The 19,969-nt window shown below is 36.9% G+C and overlaps 1 long non-coding RNA gene across 4 annotated transcripts; it reads right to left on the bottom strand.

The window, feature by feature from the left end:
- Window positions 1-1,928: 1,928 nt before the first annotated feature.
- On the bottom strand, window positions 1,929-5,592 carry LOC126237367 (uncharacterized). Of its 4 annotated transcripts, none has more exons than XR_007545065.1 (6): window positions 5,208-5,592; window positions 4,173-4,289; window positions 3,930-4,000; window positions 3,745-3,808; window positions 3,527-3,649; window positions 1,930-3,443 (listed from the first exon to the last, which is right to left on the bottom strand). It is a non-coding gene; the product is annotated as an uncharacterized LOC126237367 (long non-coding RNA). The 4 variants fall into 4 exon arrangements; XR_007545064.1 differs by having other exon boundaries at window positions 1,932-3,430; XR_007545067.1 differs by lacking the exon at window positions 3,745-3,808 and having other exon boundaries at window positions 1,929-3,430; window positions 3,875-4,000.
- Window positions 5,593-19,969: the final 14,377 nt, after the last annotated feature.

Raw genomic sequence — 19,969 nt, 5'->3', positions numbered from 1 at the left:
AGATAAGATGAGCACTCAAAATGAAGGGCTAAGTCTTGCATATAACAACCTCAACGTAGCAATGAGTGCACCTAACCGAGTTTTTCAGTGTTGCTTAACATAATAGAAAATGAACTGACTTGAGCTCTTTGAAAACAAAAAAGCATATTTTATTAAAAAACGTTCATGTAGTATTCACAAGTGCTAATAGGCCCAAATGTAAGTAAATATGTATCTGACGTGATTATTGTTGTAAGCATATTGTATTCATGCCAAATATACCTCCGTGAAATGCTTCAATTGCAATACCTATGTTTGAAGTGTACACTGTTCCCGCATAACAGTGATATGCTCCAAACTATGTATAAAATGTTTCAAAGTCAATGGCCAAAAACTAATTAAATGAATGATGGTGGTAAGTATTATATTCAAATGCTTTATGTTATACTTTGTTATCTGAAACAGAAGAACAGGAAACAAACAGCAGAAATATCCTCTCGCTAATGCCACAAAGCTAAGTCTCACCAAATTACATACGTTTCTTTGTATTCAAGTTGACCTGATACAGCACTGGCACTTTTGCATCATGATGCTACCAAGCATTAGTGATGGGGTATACTTGGAGAAGATACTCAACTATGTTCCATTTTTAGATCACCGCCAATACTCAAGGCATTTCAGTAAGTTTAAAATCCCTAGAAAGTATTAACATGTTGCATACACACTACTACACTTCATAGCTTTCCATACTATCTATGAGACAGCAAGTGTTTGTGCTCACAGTAGTGCCACAAATTTTGACATTTCTTGAGAAGGTAGGAGATGATACATGTATCACTTGAGATGAGTTTCCTATCCTGCCCCAAAATTAAAATATATTGTTACAAGATTACTGCACAGCTATTTAATTTCTGTATGTTCTATGTAAGACACCTATGTTCATGAGACAGTAACATCACCTCAACAAAGACATTACCATGCCACATGAGAGATTACCTTATTTGTACATAAAATATATCCTAAAATGATAGTAAGTGCTCGTCTTTGACCTCATGGGTTTTTAACAAATTACTTAAGAGTACATGGAACAAAAGGAAGATAAGTTAAAATAAAAAATGGTAACCAACACAAATGTATGTACATGTGAAATGATCAATTTTATTCTGACTTTTTCACAATGATATGGAACACTTAAAACATTGCAGCATTATAAAGAGAATGAATAAATAGTTATGTCAAGAGACGGAGCAGAAACTCAGATTGGACATGGCAGGTAATCTGCCATGGCCTATTCAGTGGAACCAACAAAAGTATTTGCCTAAAGGAATTTAGGGAACCCAAATAAAATGTAAATCAGGATGTTCAAACAGGCGAAGGATCCCAATGCACCTGAATGGAAATTCGGTGCCATAATCACTGCAATTTTCTCAGTAATTTAACATGTGACCACAAATACAAATGTATAAACTTTTTTTATTTCATCCAAGAATATCTCAACATAATACAACAAACATCAATAATTCAAAATATGGGTATACACACAATGTTTAAAAGATCTCTTTAAGGGCGGGACAGGTGGTCGGCCGTGGCCTTGATGAAGGAACCATCCCGGCATTTGCCTTAGCGATCCAGGATGGCCAGACAGAGCGAACCCCATCCTCCCGAATATGAGGTCAGTGCTGTTAATAGCTACACTGCCTCATTCGGTTGTTACCTATTATACAATGTTCTGATTTACATGAAAATAGATCTTACAACTAGCAAAAATAATGATTAAATATATATACAATTACATATGCAATTACACTTTAACATTTTTCTTTGTCACTTTACACAAACAGACCACACAACACTTTGTTCACGGAACTTCAATAAACTGCCAGAGGCTGCTTCAGCAGTTGCTGCATATATGAGTAGTTATCTGAAACAGAAGAACAGGAAACAAACAGCAGAAATATCCTTGTCTAAAGACACTTTAGAAACAACATAAAAACTTGGAGCAACTACTTAGCTGACTCATATTAGTAGTAAACATATTCACTTAAGGCATGTCTAGCAATTAATTTAATATGTTCTTCAAACTTCTATATGTATGCTGATAACACTACACTGTAGAGTGTGACCACAATGAAACTAACAATGTAAGGGATATCTTCTACACAAATTCTGGGATGTTAACATCTGAATAGCTATTCTCTGCAAAACACTGTTTTTTATAGTTGGAGGGTCCAGCATGTGAAGCAAGATACTGAAACTTGTTAAAGATTTACTGAAATTTATCTTTTGATGCAGTTTTAGATTTGAAGTTAACATTTAAATACCTCAGATAATGACTGACTTTTTCAGTAAACAAAATGTCCATGAAAGCATCTAATAATAATTCCATGTCCCACAATGTAATTTTATTTTTTAAAGAGTGGAGCCCCTCCACACTGCCACTAGCAAAAGCTCTACAATCACCTCTGCAGTGATTAGTTTTTTAATCAATACAGGTCCATCAGGAGATAGAAAATGGATGAAAAATGTAACAAGAATTGCGATTTTAAGGGCAGAGGGCAAAACATGTCATGTCAAGCACCAAGGGGAAAAAATCCTCCACAACTGTTGGACAGGTAGTAAGTGCAGTAGCAGATTTCTTGCTGTCTGCAGAAGATCATGCAAGGGTAGGTCACATTAGTAAGTGGGTACCATGCAGTTTGGTACTAGTGTTATAACCACCTGCACATCAGTACAAATGCATGTTGGAGCACATCAGGCTACAGTGGGGAAGGCCAGTTGCACCCTTTCTGTACTCCAACCTACTTACATTTAATGCCCGATTTAATAAAAATTATACTCTTCCATTTCTGGCACCCTTTCTAGAATACAAACTAGCAAAATTATGAGAATTTGTTGTGTTCCACCACAAAGATAGGAAAACTTCCATGTTTTGCAAATGAAATTTAGTATTGAGCACAAGATGTTTCACCAATTCACGTTTGGCATTTTCAGTGGTTTTCCTTTCGGTCCTATTCAAGAAACCATTTCTTCCAGTAAATATTTCTCAGCAGGTAACCTATACTGCAAGTTTGCAAAGGCTGAAGTGTTGTTATCATAACAATAAAACAATTTCAGTTAACATCTGAGGAAAATAGCAGCATATATTAACAATAATATACGGATTAGTGTTAAACTGATGTCAGTATCATTCTAAGAAACTTGAAATTCAAAATAATTGAATGTCAGAATGGGTGCTACAGCTACCAATTTTTAAGTAAAGCAGAAAACAAAATGCTACTGTACTTACAAACTTTGAGGTGCCACATGCCTTGACACAGGCTACCAATAACCCACAAGTATTTTTGACATCTCATGCCTCACAGGTACTTAACTGGATTGCAATCTGATGATTGCTGCTATCAACATGAAAGATAATATAGTTGTATCCAGTGACCAAATTTCAAAGCCGATACTGAAATTAAGTTCTAAGTTACAAATTCCAGTATTTACATATACATCACTGGTAATCCATTCATGTGTCATAACATTAAACTCAATGCAAATTTACCTCCATTTTAAGCGAAAGGTCAAGTTTGCCATTGTATGTAAAACACTATTACTTTATACTTCAAGTTTGCCTCTATAGGACTGTGTAACATTTGCTGCTGCTGGAAGACTATCGGAGCCATAACTGGAACAAAGAGCTCCGAGTTACCACCTGCCAATATAAACAAACTTCAATTTTAAACTGAAGGTGAAATATGTCATATGTATCCAAACCACTACCACATTATTCTTCAAGCTTCTCGCATTATGGCTGTGTGACTGCTGCTGCTGCTGACTTCTGGAGCTGTAACAGAAACAAAGAGCTTTGAGTTACCATTTGCCAGTATACTCTTAATGACTGTAACTGTACCTTCATTTTAAGTGAAAGGTGAAATTTCCCACACATGTATCCAAACCACTAGTACCTTATTCTTCAAGTTTCCCATTTTATAACTGTGTGACATCTGCTGCTGGTGACTGACTTCTGGAGCTATAACTGGAACAAAGTGCTCTGACTTACTGACCGACAATATACATTAAACACTTCAACACAAAACCACTAGTACTCTTTTAATGTAGCATAACAAATATATGCTATGCCCTACACTTATATCTCCATTTTAAGGGAGAGTTCAAATCTGCCAAAAATGTACCCAAACTAGAATTACCTTACTGTTATAATATCCCAAGTATTAAACGGAGACTCATCTGCTGGTGTTGGTGTGCCTCTCGCTCCTCTTCCACACTACTGGTGCCAAGGATCACCTCTACAGGAAGGGTTTCACCTACAGAAAAATAGGTTTCATATCAGCATAAGCACAATAGAAATGATGCCATATTATTTTTGGTGATATATATTACAATGTTTGCGTACAGTATTCTACATGGTACTTGCAGCTTGAATATTTACTTCAAACAAGTTGACAATTGACTCAGTTTTAGTAATGACTTTAGCTTCAAGTTTCTTCTTTAATCCTAGCAACACCAACACATTTTCAATAATGTGTATTGGGGGGAAGGGAGGGTACTGTATTTCCACACTAAAAAAATATCTTAATTGTTGTTGACATATATTTTAAACAAATACTGATGTATAAGTAGGGCCCTGAACTTCAAAATATTCAATATGACTGTCACTGTGGAAAGTCACATGTACTATTAACGTGTCAAATTTTTGGGGTTAAGTTTAACCACAAAATTTAAAACATTTATGGAATTCAGTTGAAGACTCCATTAAAAACAATTATCCTTTTCAAAATTTTAAAATATGAAACAGTATCTAATTCCCCCCTCCAGGCATCGTCAGGGTTAAAAACAAATGATACACAGGAATGAGCACTGATACAATCTGCTATCCGATTAGTTACTAATAATTGCGAGACGACAGTTCATATATCACACAGTGGCATTTTATTAGCACTATCGTTATTACACCTGCAACAATAACTTCCAATTAAGTAATTAAGTATTCCGGCACCATATGCAACATAATTTAATGTTTGAAAATGTCAAGGCAAACAGGTGCGGTGGTATTGACAGCTTAAGTAGTCACGACAAATGAAAACTTGCGTGTAAAAATGCACAAAGCACCACACTGTATAGTATGCTCTTATTTTTAAAAAAATTAATAAAATAAAAAATAAATGATTATGCATGCACTGAAATAACCGTAATTGCAATAAATATATTTTTTCATTACTCACCCAAATCTAGCTCCGAAGGTATCTGTGAAGAGAAATTCACAATTAAATGTGATTTCTGAAGATGTTTCTTTAAATTCGTCGTCGTCGATTTGTACGATAACTTCTTACCGCACAAAGAAATGAGATGATAAGATTCCCGTTATTTGCCATCCCCTCTCCCCGATGGCCCACTGTAGTTTCCATAGCAGTACGAAAATATTTGTTCGCTCCAGTTACTATCCTCTCTGGAAATATCACCTGGAACTACGACCTTTAACTGGAGTCACCGAGTCAGGAACGTCTACACACACAGTTATTCCGTTACCAGCTTCCAGGTTACCTGTGGTGGTAGCCCGATAACTGCCAGAGAACTAGAACTACGAGCCAATAACGATAACTGCCAGAGGAGAATACCAGTCTCTGACAGTTATTTCCATAGTCGCTCGAATTCCTTAGTAACTTTCCTTGTACTACCCGTCCAAGCTAAATTAACACGTAAGGCGGTGGCTCAAGGGATCGACTGTACTTGTTAATGCCTGTACTGCAGCTCCTATCAGCCACGGCTCGGACATTACCTTTATTTAATTGTTTATGCTAAAAGTAACGAAGGCCCACGAAATAGTACACAGTTCTTATCAACAGATGGCGGGCAGTCTCACAGTTATTCCCATGGTCTATAGAACGCCTTCCAAATGCGCAGTACGATCTTCGGTCAACAGATGGCGCGAGGCACTGTTGACACTAAACAGTTATTGAAATAACTGCCAGAATCAGAGGAACGGTTATCGCAGTAACCGTTACTTCTCAGTAACCGGTTATTTCTATCAGTTACGTTATTTTTTGCCATCTCTACTGTGTACTTCATTGCAGACAGGGCACTGCTAGACTGGCAGGTAGTGGCTGGCACTGACTGGAAAATTGACAGTTGTCACCCACATTCATGTATTTTAATTACAGCACGATGCCTGTTACATGTTGATAAGATTCTGAAATGCCTTTTTTTTAATCATTGTAAAATAGTCATTTAAACAGAAGCTAAAAATTATTTTTATTACATTCACTTGCACCCGGCCTTATTAAGGCACATTGTATTCAGAAGTCAACAAATGACGTGAAATCAGTAGCACAGGCAAAATATCACTAAGCTGCAGTGGTTGCAGCCTATAGAGATCAGCTTGGAAGAAGCTATCATTTTGGGTTAAACAATTTCCAGCACAAAATTTAATATTTTGTTTGGTCTGGTTAACAAAGACAAAAGCTATCTATTGTATTAATTTACTGAGCAAGCCACACATCAAACATTCATGCTGGGTTACATATACAGTGAGGTAAGTAATGCACGACGTGACAAAAGGTAACATCATTAGATACTATGTAGGTGTTCCCCTGATTTCAAAACACATGCAGTATGCCGAGGAGGCTGACATCTACACAGCTCATTTCAGAGTTAGCCGTCTCATGAAGTACGAAATATTTATCGTCAAAATATCTATGGAGTGAGGTAATAGCAGATTGAGTCGAAGTCCTAAGAGTAGAAGATGGCTAATCTACTGTAAGTAAATGCATACTTCTGTCAGTACAGAACGCAATTTTAATAGGCAGACCTATTGAAACTGACCATTAAGATAACTTAGGCTATTTTTACAACCTATTTATGTCTGTGAATCTTACTAGGGAGCTTATATTGTAGGATATCAGGCGCTATGTTGAAAAATGTTATGCCCGTAAGTCCTACCTGGTTGTTAAATATTATATTGTTGTGTGTTGTTTCTTATAAGGCTAACAATCAGTGAGCCTATTGATTCTCTTACATTGGAACTGTTATAAAAAAGAATGCAACCCGTGAAAGTTCTGCATTAGGCATATGCCTGAGCATCTTGGATCATGCCTTTTGAAACATTCTGAGTTAGATTACCGTGACAGTTAACCATATGAGATCGCTAACATCAGCATCCAGTGGAATGAGATACATGTGGACAGCCACAAGAAATGATTTAATGACCAGATAGATTTCACTGATAATACATTTTTCAATGTATATCATGATATCCTACAAATTACATTCCATAGTGAAATCCTTTTTCCTTACTTTTTCCTAATAGACTTCATATTTATTTTCTTTACTCACTGTTAAATGCAGTTCCTACCAATCAATATTTCCTTGAGCCAATATGTAGATTATGTGCTATGTCAGTGTGTAGTAACACTTAATGGTTTGTAATCGTTTGAAATATTTAGGAACTAATAGTAACCAGGATCTGTATGTACTAAGCTGTATTGGAATATCATATATAGATTCCTCATGTACCTCTAATTACAGTTATATTAGATGCCATATGACACACGGCAGAAGCAGTTGTAAGCCTTGAACTTATGTATCAGGTCCTATTTCCAACACATTGTAGTACTCGTAATATGTCACATTTCGATAATAAGCAGTTGAAGATTATGGCATCAACCACATTTGTTTAAAAACATTATACATGAAACAGATTTTATGTTGATTTTGTCCAACCATATCCAATTCCGTAGGTTAGTTCACTGGATACGTATATTAGCGATCTCGTATGATTAACGTCCTGTTAAGCTAACTCGGTTCCGTAAGTTTCAAGGCAGGATCCAAGATGTCTAGGCCAATTCCTACACATCATCAGCCATGCAGCATGTTCAAAGGGAGCCACATTCTTTTTATCATGATTCAGACGTAATAGAATTAAGGGTCTCACTGATTGGTAGCCTTATAAGAAACGACAAACAACATTAAAATACTTTACAACCAGGCAGGACTTACAGATTAAAAAATTTGTTAATTTAGTCTCTGATATCCTATAACATAGGCTTCCTAGCGTGATTCACAGACATAAATAGGTTGTAAAAATAGCGTGTGATATCTTAATGTTCAGTTTCAATAGGTTTACCTACCGCAATTGCCTTCATACTTACATGTGTATGTATGTAATTACAGTAGTTAGCCACCTTCTACTGTTACCAAACATATACTTCAAGCCACACTGTTATTACTCCCACCGAGAGAGGTGGCGCAGTGGTTAGCACACTGGACTCTCATTCGGGAGGACGGTGGTTCAGTCACGTCTCCAGCCATCCTGATTTAGGTTTTCCGTGATTTCCCTAAATCGTTTCAGGCAAATGCCGGGATGGTTCCTCTGAAAGGGCACGGCCGATTTCCTTCCCTAACCGAACTTGCGCTCTGTCTCTAATGACCTCGTCGTCGACGGGATGTTAAACACTAACCTCCTCCTCCTCTGTTATTACTCCACTCTATAGAGATTCTGACAGTAAATATCCTCGTACTGTACGTGGTACCTAGCACTGAAATGAGTCACGTGTAGTTGTCAGCTCCCTCTGTATACTGCACATTTCTTGAAATCAGGGGATCGCCTATTTTGTGCCTTGTGATGTTACAATGTCGATTCATGAATTACTTATCTCACTATATATGTAACCCAGCATGTACTTCATAGTGCCATATGTGTTGCTTGCAGAGTACATTAATACAAGAGATATGTTTGTATCTGTTAACTAGACAAAAACAATATTAAATATTGTGCCAGAAGTTGTTTAACCCAAAATGATAAGCTTTCCAAACTGATCTCTACTGGCTGCGACCACTGCAGCTTAGTGATATTTTCCCAGAGCTACCGATATTGTGTTCAGTGAACCAGTATGTATTTTGTATTTTTGTATATGCTGTTTGCTTAGCAGATTAATACAAAAGATCATTTTTTGTATCTGTTATCCAGATAAAATATGACATTAAATTTTGTGCCAGGTGCTGTTGAAACCACAATGATGGCTTTATTCTAACTGATCTCTACAGGCTGCGACCTTCGTGGTTGTTCCCACTGCTATTGATTTCAGTTCATTTGTTGGCCTATGGAGATAATGTGCCCTAATAAGGTGCAGTGGTACCCCTACATACATAGACATTGGGTGACACATCCTTCCACACTCAACATGTTTCGGACATGGCATTTTCTTTCTTATCAACTAATGATGATAGGAGTTGTGGGCAGTGCAGATATATGCAGCTCATGGGGAGATACCGTTAACAGAACATGGTAGATGAACATTTTGTGGGTGTGTTATGCATCTTGCATGTGAATCTTAATTTCTTCAGTACCTGGAGTTTTTTATGTTTTTCATATTCCTTTAACATGTTGTTAACTCATTGACTTTAGCCTATCCATTAATGTCATTGTGGCGAGTCTATATTTTTCAGTAGCAGATCCCTGTGACACAACATAGCCACAGATTGTACGAGGTGGAATCTAAAATTTTCGGGACTAATGCTGCCATCTGGAAAGTAACAGTAGTAGATCTTTGCACCACTAGGTGGCGAGAGCTGCATATCTGATGAGTCAGTGTGCAGAGTGGCATTCAGCTGGGAGGACGCGTTGCATGTCCACAGTGTTTTCCGTAATACTCTGTGTTTGGTGTGTGGCGATTTTAGATGGATCTGTGAACAGAGCAGGGCGTGTGTATCAAATTCTGTGCGAATCTCGGGAAAAGTACTACGGAGACTCTTGCAATGATTCAACAAGTATTTGGGGGAGAGAGCATGAGCCGTATGCGTGTGTTTGAGCGGCATGCTCGGTTCAGAGCGCTGTACAGACATCGGAAATGATGCTCACACTGGAAGGTCCGTTAGCTGCACAACGCCAGACATTGTTGCCAAACTTCAGCAATTGGTTCGTGTCAACAAATGTTGACTGATGAATTGGGCATGCTTCATGTCTCAGCAAAATTTGTGCCAAGGATCTTGACTGCCAATCAGGAGGCACAGCGTGTTGAATTGTGCACGGACCTTCGTCAGACCACATCTGATGATCCAACCTTCTTGTCACGGGTTATCACCAGTGACGAGAGCTGGATTTAGAGTTATGACCCAGAGACAAAGCAACAATCATCCCAGTGGAAGAGCCTGGGCTCTCCAAGACCCAAAAAAGCAAGACAGGTAAAGAGCAAAGTGAAGAGCATGATCATCGTTTTCTTTGATACCAAGGGAATTATGCACAAGGAATTCTTCCCCCAACCAAACAGTGAATTCCATATACTACTGTGACATTTTGTGACGGCTCCATGAAAATGTGCAGCGACGACGGCCTGAACATCGGCGTCAATGGAACTGACTGCTGCATCACGACAACGTGCCCTGTCACATGTCCTTGCTCACCAGGACGTTTTTTGCAAAAAACAACATGACGGTTGTACCCCACCCACCATACTCGCCAGATTTGGCGCCTTGCAACTTCACGCTATTCCCAAAACTGAAACTCACATTGAAAGGCCGCCGGTTCGACACTCTAGAGAGGATTCAAGAAGCATTGCTGGCGGTGATAAACACCCTCAAAGAACAGGACTTCCAGAAAACGTTTGACCTGAGGCAGAGGCACTGGGACCGATGTGTACGTGCAGATGGGAATTACTTCGAGGGTGATGGTGACCATTAGCCCAAAGGTAAGGTTCCAACAGATGGCAGCACCAGTCCTGAAAATTTTGGATAGCACCTTGTAGTTCTGATATGAGCGGTCTCACCGTCTAACTATGTGAATTAAATGTGCACCCGCTATCACTGTAATTATTTTATTATTTGCATACATGGTAATTAATTAGGTTGTCATCTTCAGCATAGATTACTATCTAAATGGCACAGCGGAAGCCCACCTTGTAACTTCTGCATATTTTTATAATTTTACAATGATGTCTGAGATTTTTATATGCTACAGAATATTGTCATACAGCAGTTTATTGTGTATCAGTTTGTAGAAATTGCACCCAACTGTAAAGCAGCTTCCCCATAGGCGTACTTGTGCAAGTGAAGGTAATAACAATTTTTTTAGCTTCTGTTTCAATAGCTATTTTAAAATAATTTTTTTTAAAAAAAGTGTTTAGGAATCTCTTTTCAACCCGTAACAGGGATTGTGCTGTAATTGAAATACATAAATAATTTTAAGTAAGAAGTAAATGAATATGCTAGCAACAGCTGCCAGTGTTAATTGTCAATTTTCTGGCCAGTGCTGGCCACCAACTGCCAGTCTAACAGTGCCCTGGCTGCAATGAAGTTCACAGTAGTGTGTAATGGACATGAGCATTTGGTGAATCATCAATACATTGTTTTTAATGTTGACTTGCTGATGCATTGTTCATCTCATCTCTCATATACAGGGTGACACACGGGAGACAGACGGTTTTAAACTGCGTAGTACTGAGGGTGCGGTGGTATTATTTCATTAAAAACTGTCCGTCTCCCGTGTGTCACCCTGTACTTGGCAAAGTTTTTAGAAAGAGTACTTGTACAGCTGGTACAGAAGACATGTAATAATCTTTTATTGAAGTATGTTGTAACATTGTTTTGTTATTACACTTTTATCTCTGTATAATTTCACATTGTATGGCTGCATTCACAGATCTGAAGATAGTAACCATGCTTCCTGAAGCCAGTTATCGACTATAAATGTTGTTTACAAGTGATCTTAGCTAAGTATACCTTCTCTCAATTAATTAATACAGAACGTCCATTACCACAAAAGATGAGTAAATGATAATAATATTGTTAAAATATTTGACTCATTATGTGAAACTAATTGTGGAAAATGTGTTTATGTTTCCTGCTGAGTGTACTGTCATGCATGGATAATTTTGTACAACTTTTATTTCATTGTAAATAATACAAAATACTGGCACTGAAAGCACCATGCCTTCTCGAGAGATTATGTAAGTGACTGCAGCTACAGCTACAAGTGGGGAGTGCAGTTATGATGATTTATCAGGTGATTCATGCAAGTTGTTAATGGCAGTGAAAGTGTGAATTAGGTGACAGGGGTAAACAATGACAATTTGTCAGTATATTAGTGTAGGATCTTTTTATTTCAAAAAAATTATCTTGCAAGTATTGCATAAGTATTCAGCATTGTCCAAAAAAAGCAATGAAACCAGTACATATGCAACAAACAAACATAAACAACAGCGAACATCAGCTTTGAATTATTTAAGTTAAGTAATAATTATAAAAGTAATGGTTCCTGCTCTAAAACTTATATGATTAGCAACACTCACTTTTTCTGTCAAGGAAAATGCAATCTATAAATAAAACTTATCACTAAATTTTTAAATGTTGTTTGAGAGTAGGAACATTATGAGTTGCATTGCAGATCATAATATTTGTCATGCAATTATCTGCAGAATTAATGTAATGACAATAACAGTGAGCTCAGATGTTATGTTTGTATCATCGCTGCTCATGAAATGAGAACTATGTTAATTCAGATTGTTCAAACTGGTGGGAGTTACAAGCAAGAGATATTTTAATATTGATCTTGAGGTGTATTTTGCAAACAGCAGTAGATTATTTAATTGTAGTGTGAGGAATTTTTAATGAAGCAGATAATATCACATCTCTTCCTTTTATCCAAGAAGTAGCCATACGCTAAATAAATAAATCCAAGAAGTTTATCATAACTCAACATCTTGAGCAGAAAGAGTGCCTGCTTGGTACTAATAAGAGTTAGGTGTTTTTAGTTCCATTTTCTGCTTGTTCTTGTGGGAAACATGAGCAAGTACAGCAGAGTAAGTGTTCCTATTCATGCATCAATTTGTAGTGGATGCTAGCTTATGGAGGAGGATGAAGTAGAATGGGCTTAATTAGAGGTATTGCTCATAAGAGCTGACAGCGCCACTATGATATCTATCTCTAAGACAGTCAGTGATAGATTGACTATGACACCATTTTAACGCCATTCAAGCAGTTAGACAATGTAACAACACCTAATTCATTCAGCACCAATGACCATTCTGATCGTACAGTGTTTTTGTCATCTGCTCACAATTATTATAATATTATTTATTTACCCTTATTCATCCAAGTATCATCTCATAATAGTATAGGAGCTCGAGGAAAACCTATGTCATAGTGGCTGGACATAGCAACTCCATCCTCCTGACTGCACTGCCTCATTCTATAATACCCTATTGTATGATGTTCCTTGATTCATACACAATTTGTTTCGGGTAACTTGTAATATAAAACATAGTTTTGTTCTTCATTGCTGCACACTCTAAGAACACCCACTAATGACTCCTGGACTGTTTACGTTAACTCGTAATACAAAACATAGTTTCACTCTTCATTGCTGCATACGCTAAGACACTCACTGATGACTCTTTGACTGTGAAAATGTTGCTGTGCTGCTTGTATGAGCTCCAGACTTCATTCCCACAATATTGCTCCTGAATCCATAGAAATTACTATCATTGATTTTATATCTTGACACATGATTTTCTTGTGAAATCAGAAAAACATCATCATGTATTAACCCATAGTGCCCAATTTACTTTTAGTTAACATATATACTGTATTTTTGGAAAACTGTGTCCTGCCAACCAAATTTATGGAAATATGATGAAATTTTGTTCACTTGTTAACTAAATGTGAAACTTTTGGCCGTCTTCATTTGAGAACACTGGGCGCTTGGCAGTTGTTTTGTCGTTACACTGCGTACTAGGAAAAAATACAAGGGATAAAGAAATTGGTAATAATGAACTCAACAATTTTAAAACTCTTATTTATTTTCCAATAAGTAACATTTACAAAAGTTTTAATCTAAAAATTATCCAAAAATGAAATTTCATGAAGGCCTGATATGATAATTGTGACAGCTTTCCATATGGCACAAAACATTACACTTTCCACAATATGTTCTCAGCTTTCCTTTGCAGTTCTCATACTGGCATTGTCTTTGCTTTTCATGCTTCTGAATGTCATGCAGCTTCTGATCATACTGTATACCTGGTACATTAATTCTGGAAGGTGAGACAAGTTTTGTTGGTCTTTCCTTAGCTGGCCTCCTTTCAAGACCTTTCTTCAGGTATGTTCTCACAATCTGTCTTATGAATTCTTTCACGCATGTCTTGAAAGCCAAGTATACATTTAAAGCAGTCGTATCTACCATCCTCGTAAAAAGTCACCAGTACGACTTTTTACCATGCACTGCAATGGTATGCTCCTCTATTAGCCGTTCGTGAAGATTGACGCCTCATATGGAATTCTTGTATATATAGTCAATCCTTTTAGTTGTGGGACACTGGTCTTTTCTTTTTGGGATGAATTCCAATGCTGGATTTTGACGGTTGGAAGTACTGTGTCGAAATTAGTTGCTAGTGTAACACACTCGTTGCCATTCTCAAACTTCCTTCTCTCTGTTATCACTTTTATGTTGTAATTTCATGTACTGGCACATTCCATGACCTCGGAGATTTGCTCCTCAATTTGGTCCTATGGAACTTGATGTGTAAATAAATAAATAAACAAAATCGGGGCAATTCTCCTGGGTTTTCCTTTGTAAAGGAGCATTTCAAAACCGAGTTAAGCATTTCAGCTTTTGCTTTGCTACCCTCAATTTCAGTTCCTGTCTCATTCGCTATGGACTGGAACTGACTTTGGTGACACTGACTGACTGTATAAATTATTATTTCTTTGGATTTTGTGAAGTGTCATTTGACAATATTCTGCTGTAACTGAAGGAATCTCGCATTGCTCTCTTGATAGCCAAACATGTTTCATTCAGCATCTCTCTATCTATAGCCCTATGCTTTGTTTTACACCTATTATGTTCATATCTACCTATAAATTCTTAAACCAACACCAATTATCAACGGCACCACTTTCTGCAGGCTTTATGGGCACCTGTCGTAGGTTGTGAAAACAATTCACATAATATGTTGCCTGTGCTTGCATCCTATATGCTTGTTTGCTTGTAAGCTATCTCATAAGAGCATTTCATTCTTCCTCAGTCCTGATAAACAACACTGTACCCTCACTGAGCACAGCGCCTATCTCAACAATGCAGCTGGGATTGAGGTCCAAGGGTTACCATTTGGAAACTTAGGATTAGGTCACCCCAATGGAAGAACTGGAGCCCCACACAGTTGTTTCAGCATTCACTGCCCTCTAAATATAGTCTCCTTGATTCCAACAACTGCCACAATTTTAAAAGTAATAAACAGTAATTAAGCAGACAACTTGTATAATGAAACTTCCTGGCAGATTAAAACTTTGTGCCAGACCGAGACTTGAACTCGGGACCTTTGCCCTTCACGGGCAAGCACTCTACGAACTGAGCTACCCTAGCATGACTCATGACCCCTCCTCACAGCTTTACTTCTGCCAGTACCTCGTCTCCTACCTTCCGAACTTTACAGAAGCTCTCCTGCGAACCTGTAAAGTTCGGAAGATAGGAGACGAGATACTGGCAGAAGTAAAGCTGTGAGGACGGGTAGCTCAGTTGGTAGAGCACTTATCCATGAAAGGCGAAGGTCCCGAGTTTGAGTCTTGGTCCAGCACACAGTTTTAATCTGCTAGGAAGTTTCATATCAGCGCACACTCCACTGCAGAGTGAAAATCTCATTCTGGAAACTTGTATAACCCTTCACCGTACATGAGCATAATTAGAAAACTATTCTCAGAGCTGCCACAATTTTAAATTACCAATTAACAGTTATAATGAAAACAGCCCCAAATGACTTCCGGTATGCCTCAGCTTAAGAAAACTATTCTAACAGCTGCCACCTCATTTTTTTGTTAAGAAAATAGCGAAACAGTTATTAAACAAATAGCTCATATAACTTATTAGTATTCACCAGTTTATGAAAAAATTTCTAAAAGCTATCAAAATTTTTTTAAGTAGCAAAAACAATTATTATAAGAATAAAAACAATCAATTATTGACAAAATTATGCAATTGGATAGATAAAAAACCTACTCACCAAGTGGCGACAGAAAACACACACAAAAAATGATTGTAGTTAGTAAGATTTCAGCACCAGTGGCTCCTTCTTCAGGCAGAGGGTTGAAGGGGAAGGAAGAGGGATGAAGGAAAAGGACTGGAGAGGTCTAGGAAAAGGGGTAGGTTTCGGGAAAGTCACCCAGAACTGTGGGTCAGATGAGACTTACTGTACCCGATGAGAAAGAAAGACTGATTTTTGGGGACTGCATTGGACGAGATTTGAAAACCTGATAGCTTAAGGGTTGGAGACAGGGTAATATGCAGACAGAGATTACCACTCAAACATCATGCATGAGTTAATAAGAGTGGAAAGCTAAGCGTATTATGTGTCACAAGCATATTATATGCCGTCATTTGATGACATATATTAGAACTGCAGCCTATTTTACATGTTTGGGCTAACTGTTAAGACTGAAATATTACAAAATTATTCATTAGGGCTGAAACTGAAGATAATGTTATATGTAGTGGCATACCTTGTTTAGGGTCATGTGAAGGGCAACTAAAAGGAGGAAACCGTTACTAGTGGTTTGGAAATAATAAAGGTTTCCAAGGCATTGATGGAAAACAAGAGAAAAAAAAAACAAAGTCATTACTGGAGAAGTAGAAGCAAGGACAGAAGGAACTTAAAAAAATATTTTAGGTCAATATACACAAGCAGGAGAAGACATAACTACACACGAAGATTTAGAAACTGACAGTCACGTAGGAACTTTCAAAAAGTACACCATCGTGCAAAAGCAGGACCAAAATGAAGCACCTAAGATATAAGTGAAGAAATGTGGGTAAATAAAGATTTAGGTCCAGAAGATAGCTTGAAAGAAAAGAGCAATATACAAGCATTGGGTAGGAGTGATGCCGATATGTTATATCGCAATGACTACTTCGAGCTACTAAATAAACTCTGAACCCTCATTTGAACTTCTCTATATTTAAAGTTTTCAAGTCTGACAGTGACATATCCCAGTGATTGTAACTCAAAATAGTTTTACCAAATGTCAGCACATTCTGACACATAATGTCTGATCCTTAGGCCAAGCATCAAAATTCTTTTTAACATAAAAGTCATTCATTTGTTTTGGCTCCCCACTGACACTCGGTGCCCCTCTTACTCCCAGCCATCCATGATACTGCCAACTAGGAGTACCAAAGTGCACTGTGCATCACGGGACTGCTGACCACTGCCATTATTGTTATGGTGCACACACCCTCTGTACAGTCACAGACTGGGATACACAGTGTCTGCTTCTTCCTTATACATTACTTAACAAATATATACTGTAACAATCATCTTTAGCTAGTACAAATACCCATAGTGCATATCCCTGCACACAAGCTAAAAGATGTTGTGCATATTTACTTATTCATATACAGTAATATTTTCATTTCCTCAACAGGTATGTCACTTGTATCATTAGTGACTATTGCTCCAGCTCATACTTACAATATTTCACAAAACATGCTTCATTCATTACAAGTATCATGTATCATATTTAGGCATTATACCATGTCATGGCTCTGTTTACGTGTATACAGTCATTTTTTTCTAATTCTTAAGACTTCTCTCTGTAGGTGAGTACTATTTGCTTTCTTAGGCTATTATCTCAACAAAGAGACCAATTTGTTGTAACTTATGTAACATTTAATTCATTTACAAATCTGTTTCCTTATACATATTTTTATTATGCTTATCTCTTTCAGAGGAGTCATATGTTGACTGTATATCCTTTTTTCATGAGTACACGTCAGAATTTCAAATATTTTAGCATTAATATGCATGGAGGTCTAAGATGTTCCCACATGCCATAGTTTGGAAAAACTTCTATCTTAACTGGTTAGGAAACCTTTTCTTTAGCATGTGGTAGATACTGCACAACTCGAAAGTGCCCCATATAAATTCCCTACAAGTATATGATACAGGCCTTTCCTTTCATAAGTGTACATGACCCAGATCAGTCTTTCTCGTGGATCTGTCTATCTGTCTCCCATTTTTACCCTCTCCTAATACAACTACATTTTACCTTATACTATAAACCAATCACACGGCAGCTGTCAGCTTATTTTCTAATTTTCTCCATACACTGGTTCCAAGAGATTTCTTCACTTTATGCTTGGCTACACCCAGATGGCAGCCTATGTTACCCCTCAGTTTATACCTTAAATTTCTTTATAGTCTAATTGCTTCCATGTATTAAAGCAAATCCACATATTGTTTCTTATTTCTTATACCCAGAGCATGCACATATAGAGCCATTAATTTTTTTTTTTTTTTTTAAGGAAAAACATCTCTTCTGGGAGTTACTAAGGAAGGAATTATGTTTTCCTCTCTTTTGACTATTTTATACTTGTTAGTACCTGTGAGATAATATTATCTTGTGCTCTTAACTAATCCGTATTCTTGGAAAAATTTATATCAGGACTTAAGTTATATCAATTTGCTGATATTCACGTCCTTACATGCTTATAATACGCTGTCATACCTCAGTAATATGCAATTTTCCTGGTTATGAATTCAGTTTTACCTTGGCGCACTCTACATTAAAGAAATTGATCTTGTTTTATTATTCCACACATCTGCTGTTCAAACAAAGAATGCTTCCTTTATCCTCCACATGTGTTTAGTGCATCACCTTCAACGCAACTGTTGCGTCATGTATGGCTACCCCCTCCCCCCCCCCCCCCCCAAGAATTCGAGAATTTTTTACATGCCTAAATGTCTCGACACTTGAATATTTGTCTTACTGTTGGGTCATTCCATATCAAATCACCCAATAAAAAATAAATTTTACACCCACCTCCTGAGATTTTCATGAAATTTGGCTCAAATGGTTCTAATACCATCCTGACAACACCTGCAATTTTTTTTTGCTGTATCTCTTACAGTTTTTTTTTTATAAATTTTTAAAGTATTTATGTTTTGCGTTTTCTGAACCTTCGGAAATGGTCAATTTAATTTGTATTCAAAACTTTAAATTTGCTTATCTTAAAAACTCTTTTAGATAACATCATGAATTTTTGCAGCAAGTTTATTTATTATACATATTTGAAGATAAAAATGATGCTATTAAAATATATTAATATTTTCTATGAAAAAAATATATTTATTTTTTTCTTTTTTTTTTTTTTAACGGATATTTTGTTTTATAAGAATTGCAATATCTAGAGTCTCAGACCTGATAGAATGCTCAAATTTGTTTTAATTTACTCTTAAACATATAGGCTACTTGATAAAACAAAAATAATGATGGCTTTTTAACATGTTTATTAATTATAGTAGATTACATTAGAATTATGTACAAAGATACTTACGACACTTATGTATAACCCAACTGATTGCTTGAAACATTGAATTTTTTGAGTAATTTTGTCTTTTTAATAAACATTAATGCTGATTCAAACTGTTTTTCCACTTCATCCAAGAGCTTTCAGTTCTTTTGATACAGTCTTTTTTGAAGTAATACATTCTCCCAGTGCCGCTTGATTGAGGTGCATCTACTATACAGACTATGTGCTCCAAAGGCACTATGCAGGAATCTTCTCTTTCAGGCCAATAAAATGATGCAGCAGGTCCTGAAGGATGTAGAAATAGAATTTCTGCATCTTCTTCATCATTGAATATTGTTTTTACCAGTCCAAAGTACCAGTTACCATCATAATTTGCAGCCACATAGCTATTTATGGATGGTTCAACACGAACCCAATCAGAAGAAGAATGGAAAGAAAAGACTAAGGAGGGTTTTACACTATCTGTAGTCCTTCTAATTTCAAGGTTGTTTGTTGGAAGTGGTTTGAAGTTATGAAAACTTCTTGTTCCAGGAATGGTTCGGGTTACTGAAAAACGTTTTTCTAGTTTTAACCGTAGCAAATAAGCTTCTTTTTTGTCAATAAAGTGAAAATGAATGTTTTCAATATTTTTTTCACAAAACTTATACACATCGATTGCTGTCATTATTTGTTCTTTGTCTGAAAGCTGTAGACTGG

The sequence above is a fragment of the Schistocerca nitens genome, chromosome 2 (assembly GCF_023898315.1).
Source record: "Schistocerca nitens isolate TAMUIC-IGC-003100 chromosome 2, iqSchNite1.1, whole genome shotgun sequence".
NCBI lineage: Eukaryota > Metazoa > Arthropoda > Insecta > Orthoptera > Acrididae > Schistocerca > Schistocerca nitens.
This window is presented reverse-complemented; position numbering and strand designations above follow the sequence as displayed.